Source organism: Lynx rufus, unplaced genomic scaffold, assembly GCF_022079265.1.
Source record: "Lynx rufus isolate CCGP_SWC_20201006 ecotype Redwood Valley unplaced genomic scaffold, mLynRuf1.p SCAF_29, whole genome shotgun sequence".
Taxonomy (NCBI): domain Eukaryota; kingdom Metazoa; phylum Chordata; class Mammalia; order Carnivora; family Felidae; genus Lynx; species Lynx rufus.
The window spans coordinates 2,055,832-2,066,775 of NW_025814844.1; positions in this window are offsets into that span (position 1 = coordinate 2,055,832).

Sequence of the window (10,944 nt, forward strand, 5' to 3'; positions counted from 1 at the left end):
CACGTTCTCTTAAGAGAGAAAAGACAGGTGTCTTGTCAACGTTTGTCCTCACACACTTCTAAAACCTGCTAGGACTCAGTCTCCCTAGTTGTAACTAAGACTAACTACTGTGATCTGTTAATCTGAGCCTAATTACATGTAAAAAGTTACTGTCTTCAATACGTAAATTTAGATTGCACATGTGTTAAAATTGGAGCTCACAGAATGCTGTTTTTAACTTTATAAATATTTTCCCTGACTTCTGCATTTGAAATTCCACAAAGTGTGATCAACAGATTTAAAATTCCCAGAAACACAGTACAAAGAAACAAGCGATTTAAATTTGCCAAATCCTAGAGCAAGATACTTCACTCTTTTATTGCTCAGTTTCTCTCCCATGATTTATATTCACAAATGCCTTTGTCCTCCAAACTCAGACCACATCTAGGGAGAGAGTTAGAATTTCTGTCAGCATTCTCATTCTCATCATCGATACAAAGTAGGCTTTGAACAGTAATCATTTGTTATTTATGTCTAATTCTATTTCAGAGATAATGACCAATTGTATTATTATGTTAAACATCATATCAGATTGTTTAAATAACCAGTTACCTGCCTCCTACATGTAGGTTAGACATGATTTTGCATTCCTTTCAAGGCAATTTTAATAGAAAGTTTGGCTATTTACCAGTGCTCCCTCGTGCTTCTTCTCTTGCACAGCAGCCCTTGGGCTCTTCACTGGGGACGCTAGCTCAGCCTGGGTACCTGGCATCCACAGGCTAAATGCCATCACCCTAGGATAGGATCTTCTGAACAAAGTGCTAAGGCAGCTTGAGCCTCAGTCACAGTTCCCTTGCCTTTATGCAGCCTAGCAGGCCCGCCTCTCTGTCGCCGCCTCCTCTAGATGGGAGTCTGTGCCTTCTCTCTTCTCAGTAAGGGGCTGAGCTACCACCTAGTGGTCAGAGACAGAGCATGCCCCTCCTGGTAGCTCTGGCCATTGGCCTTTGGAGCTCTGGTGACACTTGCATAGAACAGTGTTCTCCTATTTGTGGATAATCTTTCCCCAAAAGTGTGTTCAGATGTATTTTCTAGCTAGTTGATCTTTTTGACATTGCTTCTTTTTCTTTTTCTCTTATGCACTGATGCAAATGCTGTCAGAAAGTGTGACAGCTCAGCTTCTCCCATCCCTGTTAAGTCCTTCTATCCAGGACAGCCAGTCCCGGGTGATGAGATTTTTGCAGTGAGAGTGGGGGATCAGGAGCCAATGGACCAAGAAAGAATACTAGAAGACGTCTTTGGTGCAAAAATGTATTTTATTAAGGCATGGGACAGGACCTGCGGGCAGAAAGAGCTGCATCAGACCCTGTGGTTATATATTTGGGAGTTGGGGGAGGTAAAGTCAAGGGGAAATTTTCAATGGGATTTTCATATGCTAAGAAAGATTCACAAGATACTGGAGTCCTAGCTATTGTCAAGCTAAGGTTGTTTTTCCCTGTAGCAAAACATTAAATTAAGACAGTAGGGAGTTCCTGGAGAAACTTTTTACTCTGCCAGCCTCAAGTATCTACCAATGGGCTGCAGGTTATGAGGAAATTTAATTTTACCTGTCATTTCCTTCTTGCCTTTGTTCCCCATATCATGGAGGGGTGATGTTGGGACTCCAGGAAACTGAGTTTATAGGTTTCTGGAGATTAAGCGATTGATAAGATTGCCTTTTTCTTGTAATTTACTAAGATATTTGTAAACTGATGGAGACCCATGTCCTGTGTGACTGTGATCTCTGTCAGTTCACCATTTGTTTTCTTTCCTTTCTTTGGCCTTGGGCAACCAAGAGTGCCTGAGGAATATCACAGACATCTCACCTAGCAGCAGGGGGTGGGAGGAAGTTGCCCTAGCTTGCACTTTGTCCTCAGCCGACCTGAGGCTCCCTTATCACTGAGAAACCAGAGTCTAGGAAGCCCTCAATTGTGACTCTGATTACACACCCCTTTGTTGGCTCAAGACTGTCTGCCACTAGAAAAAGAAGAAAATAGACATTCCTCTGGCCAAATATCCTGGCTTTTGGCAATGGTTTCAAGACCTCTGCTACCTAAAACACTGACCTCTTCTCTCAAAAGGATCTTTATCACACAACCCAAGAGAAAGATGCACAAGTACTGCCAGGACAAGCCCAGGGCTGAAATGTTCAGGGCTGCTTTACTACCAGAAATGTGACTAGAGCTTCACACTTGATCAGACAACCTTTCCAACAGGGAACACAAGGCCACAAACTAAGTGGTCCAGTGACACTAGTGTCTTAGTGCCATTTTGAGAGCCATAGGATGGAATTTTGTGAAGAGATTTCTTTAGCTGAGAATAGTAGTGCTTGTTTCCACAAAGGGAATGGATGACAAAACATAAGATTCAAGCATTCTCTATTTGTCCCTCATATTCTAGATCACAGAAGGCTGTTCAAAAGATCCTGGTTTCCCAACAAAATAGTAAAACTAGAGGTTTCTATTAAAGATAATTGTCTGGACTACATGGCATGGCTGTCTTTGATGATGGTCATATGGTATCTCTAAGCCTATGCGCAGATACTCAGTACATGAATTACCTTAATCTTTACTAGGAAGTCGGTCCTATTACCAGTCTTGTTTCACAATGCATAGAGAGGTGACATGGCAAACTCAAGTTCCTGACACTGGCAGGAAGCACAGTTAGGCAAGAACCCTGGCAGTCTGAGTCCAGAGTCCAAGCAATTCCCCAGCTTGATGCCCAGTGCAAGGAACCCTGGTTATTACCAGACTTAATCTTTTATTTTTATTTATTTATTTTTTTGTGGAAAAAACTTTTTATTGTAAACAAGTTTTTCTGTGTGTTGTTCAACTACTATTTTTTATATTTTTTATTTTTTGAAATATAATTTATTGCTAAATTGGTTTCCATACAACACCCAGTGCTCATCCCAACAAGAGCCCTCCTCCATGCCCATCACTCACTTTCCCCTCTCCCTCACCCCCCACCAATCCTCAGTTTGTTCTCAGTATTTAAGAGTCTCTTATGGTTTGCCACCCTCCCTCCCTGTAACTTCTTTCCCCCTTTCCCTCCCTCATGGTCTTCTGTTAAGTTTCTCAAGATCTGAGTGAAAACATATGGTATCTGTCTTTCTCTGCCTGGCTTATTTCCATTAGCATAATACCATCCACTTCCATCCACATTGCTGCAAATGGCCAGATTTCATTCTTTTTCATTACCAAGTAGTATTCCATTTATGTATAAACCACATCTCTTTATCCATTCGTCAGTTGATGGAAAGTTAGGCTTTTTCTATAATTTGGCTATTGTTGAAAGTACTGCTATAAACATTGGGGTACAAGTGCCCCTATGTATCAGCACTCCTGTATCCCTTGGGTAAATTCCTAGCAGTGCTATTGCTGGGTCATAGGGTAGTTCTATTTTTAATTTTTTGAGGAAACTCCACACTGTTCTCCAGAGCGGCTACACCAGTTTGCATTCCCACCAGCAGTGCAAGAGGGTTCCCGTTTCTTCACATCCTTGCCAGCCTCTATAGTTTCCTGATGTATTCTGTTAGCCACTCTGACTAGCGTGAGGTGGTATCTGAGTGTGGTTTTGATTTGTATTTCCCTGATGATGAGTGACGCTGAGCATATTTTCATGTGCCTATTGGCCATCTGGATGTCTTCTTTGGAAAAGTGTCTATTCATGTCTTCTGCCCATTTCTTCACTGGATTATTTGTTTTTCTGGTGTGGAGTTCGGTGAGTTCTTTATAGATTTTTGGATACTAGTCCTTTATCCAATATGTCATTTGCAAATATCTTTCCCCATTCTGTCAATTGCCTTTTAGTTTTGTTGATTGTTTCCTTTGCAGTGCAGAAGCTTTGTATCTTGATGAGGTCCCAATAGTTCATTTTTGCTTTTTTTTTTTTTTTCAACGTTTATTTATTTTTGGGACAGAGAGAGACAGAGCATGAATGGGGGAGGGGCAGAGAGAGAGAGGGAGACACAGAATCGGAAACAGGCTCCAGGCTCCGAGCCATCAGCCCAGAGCCCGACGCGGGGCTCGAACTCACGGACCGTGAGATCGTGACCTGGCTGAAGTCGGACGCTTAACCGACTGCGCCACCCAGGCGCCCCTCATTTTTGCTTTTAATTCCCTTGCTTTTGGAGGTGTGTCAACTAAGAAATTGCTGTGGCTGAGGCCTGCTTTCTCCTCTAGGGTTTTGATGGTTTCCTGTCTCACATTCAGGTCCTTCAGGTCCTTCAGGTCCTTCATCCATTTTGAGTTTATTTTTGTGTATGGTGTAAGAAAGTGGCCTAGTTTCATTCTTCTGCATGTTGCTGTCTAGTTCTCCCAGCACCATTTGTTAAAGAGACTGTCTTTTTTTCCATTGGATACTCTTTCCTGCTTTGTCAAAGATTAGTTGGCCATACATTTGTGGGTCCAATTCTGGGGTCTCTATTCTATTCCATTGGTCTATGTGTCTGTCTTTGTGCCAGTACCATACTGCCTTGATGATTACAGTTCGTAGTAGAGGCTAAAGTCTGGGATTGTGATGCCTCCTGCTTTGATTTTCATCTTCAATATTACTTTGCCTATTTGGGTTTTCTGTGGTGCCATAAAAATTTCAGGATTGTTTGTTCTAGCTTTGAGAAGAATGCTGGTGCAATTTTGATTGGGTTGCATTAAATGTGTAGATTGCTTTGGGTAGTATTGACATTTTAACAATATTTATTCTTCCAATCCATGGCCATGGGATGTTTTTCCCTTTCGTTGTGTCTTCTTCAATTTCCTTCATAAGCTTTCTATAGTTTTCAGCATACCGATCTTTTATATATTTGGTTAAGTTAATTCTTAGGTATTTTATGGTTCTTAGTGCAATTGTGAATAGGATCAGTTTCTTCATTTCCCTTTCTGTTGCTTCATTATTGGTCTATAGGAATGCACCTGATTTCTGTACGTTGATTTTATACCCTGCAACTTTGCTGAATTCATGTATCAGTTCTAGCAGCCTTTCAGTGGAGTCTTTCAGTTTTCCCATGTAGAGTATCCTGTCCTCTGCGAAAAGTGAAAGTGTGACTTTATCTTTGCTAATTTTGATGTCTTTTATTTCATTTTGTTGTCTGATTGCTGATGCTAGGACTTCCAACACTATGTTTAACAACAGTGGTGAGAGTGGACATCCCTGTCGTGTTCCTGATCTCAGAAGGAAAGCTCTCAGGTTTTCCCTATTGAGGATGATATTAGCTGTGGGCTTTTCATAAATGGATTTTATGATGTTTAGTTATGTTCCTTCTATCGCGACTTTCTTGAGGGTTTTTATTAAGAAAGAATGCTGTATTTTGTCAATGTTGTATTTTTCTGCATCTATTGACAGGATCATAAGGTTCTCATCTTTTCTTTTTTTAATGTGATCTATCACATTGATTGATTTGCAAACATTGAACCAACCCTGCAGTCCAGGAATGAATCCCACTTGATCATGGTGAATAATTCTTTTTATATGCTGTTGAATTCAATTCGCTAGTATCTTATTGAGAATTTTTGCGTCCATATTCATCAGGGATATTGGCCTGTAGTTCCCTTTTTTTTTTCTGGGTCTCTGTCTGGTTTGGGAATCAAAGTAATGCTGGCTTCATAGAATGAGTCCAGAAGTTTTCCTCCCCTTTCTATTTTTTGGAACAGCTTGAGAAGGATAGGTATTAACTCTGCTTTAAATGTCTGGTAGAATTCCCCAGGGGAGCCATCTGGTCCTGGACTCTTATTGTTGGGAGATTTTTGATAACTGATTCAATTTCTTCACTAGTTATGGGAATGTTCAAATTTTCTATTTCTTCCCATTTGAGTTTTGGTAGTGTGTGGGTGTTTAGGAACTTGTCCATTTCGTCCAGGTTATCCAGTTTGGATATTGTTTGGAATAGAATTTTTCATAGTACTCCTTGATAATATTTCTGATAATTCTGATAATTACTCCTTGCTTATATTTCTGAGGGATTGGTTGTAATAAATCCATTTACATTCATGATTTTATCTACTTTGGTCCTCTCTCTTTTCTTTTTGAGAAGCCTGGCTAGAGGTTTCTACATTTTGGTTATTTTTTCAAAAAACCAATTCTTGGTTTCATTGATCTGTGCTAGTGTTTGTTTGTTTGGATTATGTGTTGTTTATTTCTGCTCTGATCTTTATTATTTCTCTTCTTCTGCTGGGTTTGGGGTTTCTCTGCTATTCTGCTTCTAGTTCCTTTAGGTGTGCTATTAGATTTTGTTTTTGGTATTTTTCTTGTTTCTTGAGTTAGGCCTTGATTGCAATGTATTTTCATTTTCATTTGTTTCCATATTTTTTTAAAATTTCTTCTCTAATTGCTTGGTTTACCCATTCATTCTTTAGGATGTTCTTTAACCCCCATGCTTTTGGAGGTTTTCCAGAATTTTTCCTGTGGTTAATTACAAGTTTCATAGCATTGTGATCTGAAAATGTGCATGGTATGATCCCGATTCTTTTATATTTATTGAGGGCTGTTTTGTGACCCAGTATGTGATCTATCTTGGAGAATGTTTCATGTGTACTCGAGAAGAAAGTGTATTCTGCTGCTTTGGAGTGTAGAGTTCTAAATATCTGTCAAGCCCATCTGGTCCAGTGTATCATTCAGGGCCATTGTTTCTTTACTGATTTTCTGTCTAAATGATCTTTCCATTGTTGTAAGTGGAGTATTAAAGTCCCCTGCAATTACCACATTCTTACCAATAAGATTGCTTATATTTGCAATTAATTGTTTTATATATTTGGGGGCTCCTGTATTTGGCGCATAGACATTTATAATTGTTAGCTCCTCCTGATGCATAGACCATGTAATTATTATATAATGCCCTTCTTCATCTCTTGTTACAGCCTTTAATTTAAAGTCTAGTTTGTCTGATATGAGTATGGCTACTGCAGCTTTCTGTTGATTTCCAGTAGCGTGGTAGGTATTTCCCCATCCCCTCCTTTCAATCTGAAGGCGTCCTCAGGTCTAAAATGGATCTCTTTTTTTTTTTTTTTTTCAACGTTTTTTTTTTTATTTTTATTTTTGGGACAGAGAGAGACAGAGCATGAACGGGGGAGGGGCAGAGAGAGAGAGGGAGACACAGAATCGGAAACAGGCTCCAGGCTCCGAGCCGTCAGCCCAGAGCCTGACGCGGGGCTCGAACTCACGGACCGTGAGATCGTGACCTGGCTGAAGTCGGACGCTCAACCGGCTGCGCCACCCAGGCGCCCCTAAAATGGATCTCTTATAGACAGCAAATAGATGGGTCTCTTTTTTTTATCCAATTCTGATACCGTATGTCTTTTGATTGGAGCATTTAGTCCATTTACAGTGTTATTATGGAAAGATATGGGTTTAGAGTCATTGTGTTATCTATAGGTTTCATGCTTGTAGTGATGTCTCTGGTACTGTATGGTCCTTGAAACATTTCACTCACAGGGTCCCCCTTAGGATCTCTTGTAGGGCTGGTTTAGTGGTGATGAATTCCTTCAGTTTTTGTCTGGGAAAACCTTTATCTCTCCTTCTATTCTTAATGACAGGTTTGCTGGATAAAGGATTCTTGGCTGTATATTTTTTTCTGTTCATCACATTGAAGATTTCCTGCCATTACTTTATGGGCTGCCAAGTTTCAGTAGATAGGTCTGCTGCTACTCTTATGTGTCTACCTTTGTAAGTTAGAGCCTGTTTATCCCTAGCTGCTTTCAGATTTTCCTCTTTATCTTTGTATTTTGCCAGTTTCACTACGATATGTCTTGCAGAAGATGGATTCAAGTTTTGTCTGAAGGGAGTTCTCTGTGCCTCTTGGATTTCAATGTCTGTTTCCTCCCAGATTGGAGTTCTCAGCTATGAAGTACACCTTCACCCCCTTCTCTTCTTCTTCTTCTGGAATTCCTATGATACGGATATTGTTCTGTTTGATTGAATCACTTAGTTCTCTAATTCTCCCCTCGTGATCCTGGATTTTTTTTATCTCTATTTTTCTCAGCTTCATGTTTTTCCATAATTTTATCTTCTAAATCACCTATTCTTCCTTCTGCCTCTTTAATCTGCGCTGTTGCTGCCTCCATTTTATTTTGCACCTCATTTATAGCATTTTTAAATTCATCTTGATGATTTTTTAGTCCCTTTATCTCTACAACAATAGATTCTCTGCTATCTTCTAGGCTTTTTTCAAGCCCAGCTGTTGGTGATAAGCTTAGTAATCCCCTGGGCATAAAACAATGGGTTAACAAGGCATAAAGAAATACAAAGCCATAGAATGCTCACACCCAAGTTTGGGTAAACCTGATTGGCACTCCAACATATAAAGGGGTTGCAGAGACCCCAAGATAGAAAGGGAGGGGCAAAGGCCCAAAATAGGAATGGGAGCAAAGTCTCCCAATACAAGGATATATTGAGGTAAGCAAGATCAGGCATGCAGGGCGAAAATGCCCCCCAATTTAGTACTATAGCAGAAAATCTGCTCTCACAGGAGGAAAGTGCCAAGTTACATAAACTGGTGAATTGGACTATAGACCACTGCACTGGATGTGAAGCAGCCCAGAGCAGAAATGGTTAACAAAAGAAAAGGTGTCTTGTTAACCCTGAGTTTATTCCCCCTATCTGCCTCATCCCCTAGGATAGCTAAGTTAAATAGACACAGCGCCTCCTGTCTGCCATTAATAGCCATCTGCCCATCTGCCCGGCACCAGGATTTTGTTTTACATTGACCCAAACCCCAAACACCGTACATCTTCAAAACTCCCCTTTTCCTTCATGTCCCCAAGTTAATGTTCCCAGTTTCTTTGTCTCTTTGTACACATTCATCACATTTGTAAGCCTTCTGATCTTAATAAATACGGGCAAAGGACCCTTATTCGGGACTCTTGTCTTTTCCCAGACATTAGCCATGTCTTGCTTTAATCCTATGTCCACTCTTTTGCTGCCAAAAGAGAACTTTAGACTTAGAGTCTACAACACCCAGCGATTAATTTTATGGCTATTATTCTAAATTCTTGTTAAGTTATGTTGTTTATACCTGTTTTGATCAATTCTTTAGCCGTCACTTCTTCCTTGAATTTCTTTTAAGGAGAATTCTTCTGTTTTGTCATTTTGGCTAGTTTTCTGTCCCTTATGAGTTTTAAAAGCTTGTTATATGTTCTTCACTTGCAAGTACTGCCATATTAAAGGGTGTTCATACACTGTCCAGGGCCTAGCCCTTCAGGAGGTGTTTTTTGGAGAGTGTTACTTGCTCTCTGTTGTTGTGACTTTAGTTTTTTATTTCCCTGCTCGTAGTGATGTTTTGGAACCTTCACAAGGTATGCTTTGATTTGTTCCTTGAAGTAGCCCTGGAAAGGAAAACAAACAGACAGACAAACAGGAAACAAAAACACACTACAAATAAACAAACAAACACACAAACAAATAAAACAAACAAAAACTAAAAAACTAAAAACAAAAGCAAAAAACCAGAAACAACAGCTACAAGAACAGGGTGGAGGCGGTGCTAATGGAAGAGCACATACAAAGAGAGAAATGACAGGGGCAGGGAAAAAGAAAAAATAAACATTAACCAGGCAGAGAGACTAAAAAGGTTAATTCAGAGAGAGAGAAAGGAAAATAAGGAAGGAGGAGGGGGAGATAAAGTTACCCAGACAAACTATATGGCTTGATTATTCCAGAGAGAGAAAGGAAAGTAAAGAAGGAGGAGTGGAACATGTATCAAGAGAATGGATTAAAATGTGTCTGTTTAAACAAACAACCAGAGTACCCAGCCTAGAGGAGGAAAGAGATAAGAAGGAGAAATGGAAAGGAGACTATATCTATATAAGAAGAATTGTTCTAGAATTGATCCAGGCAATGCAGCAGCGCTGGTCTGGAAGAGGGGTCCATCTGGTTCCACAGCGTCTATCCTGTTCCAGTAGATACACTGGCATGGAGGGGTGTGGTTTGATGCAGGCTGGTCCCGCCTCCATTGTGGGTCCATCGGACTGATCTCTGAGGCCCCGCCTTGGTGGTGATGGGGAGAAAAATGGCAACCCCCCAGTCTCTTCTCCACAACCCAGTGTCCCAAATCACTCCTTTGGAGCCATCATCACTGTGCCTCGGGAGCAGACGAGACTCCTGTGCCCCAGCGTTGGCTGGGACTTAAACTCCTGCTCTGTGTGCCCCAGTACTGGGGAAGTGCCTCTTGATGCTGTTGGATATGTGGTCCTAGCTGGTTTTGTTCTGTGCCACAACACTTCAGGGGAAGAGACTTGTTTCTTCTGCTGTGGACTGCACCACTGACCTACCACCAAACCCAGAGGTGGCTCCCCTCATCCCCAGGTGTGTGAATAGGGCAGCTGGCCTCAGTCCAAAGAAAGCCTTGCAGTAAGAGATGGGATCCCTCTCTGTCCCAGTCTGAGATTTTTTTCTCTTGTCCAGATATAGTCCTACGCTTCCCCAGCCACTCTTTTCTTCACTTTGTCTCTCCGCAGAAGGGGATCCCTCCCCTCTGTGCCTATGCAGTCCATTTTATCCCCCCCTCCCCAGTTCACAATCACCCACCTCTGGCCCATCAGGTTGTCCCAGTTTCTCCCTGGTAGACTCTGTCTCTTTTCCTCCCAGACTCTTGAGATTCAAAGTCCTTTGTCTTCAGCCCTTCTTTGTTTGAGAGACACTGGAAGTATGGATCCCCCTACTTCTCCATGTTGGCCCCTCTCCAGGCTTAATCTTTTAAAATGCTGTTGGATTTGCTTTGCAGTTTTTTTTTCTTTTTCCTGTCTTTATCAGATTTTGCTATTTAAGTTACCTTGGCTTTGTTAAATAAACTAGGAGACAGTTTTTCCCACTGTTTTCCAGATGGGCTGCACCAATTTACATTCCCACCAACAGTGCACAAGGGGTCCCTTTTCTCCACATCCTTGCTGACACTTACTACCTCTTGTCTTTTTGGCAATAGTCATCCTAACAGGCATG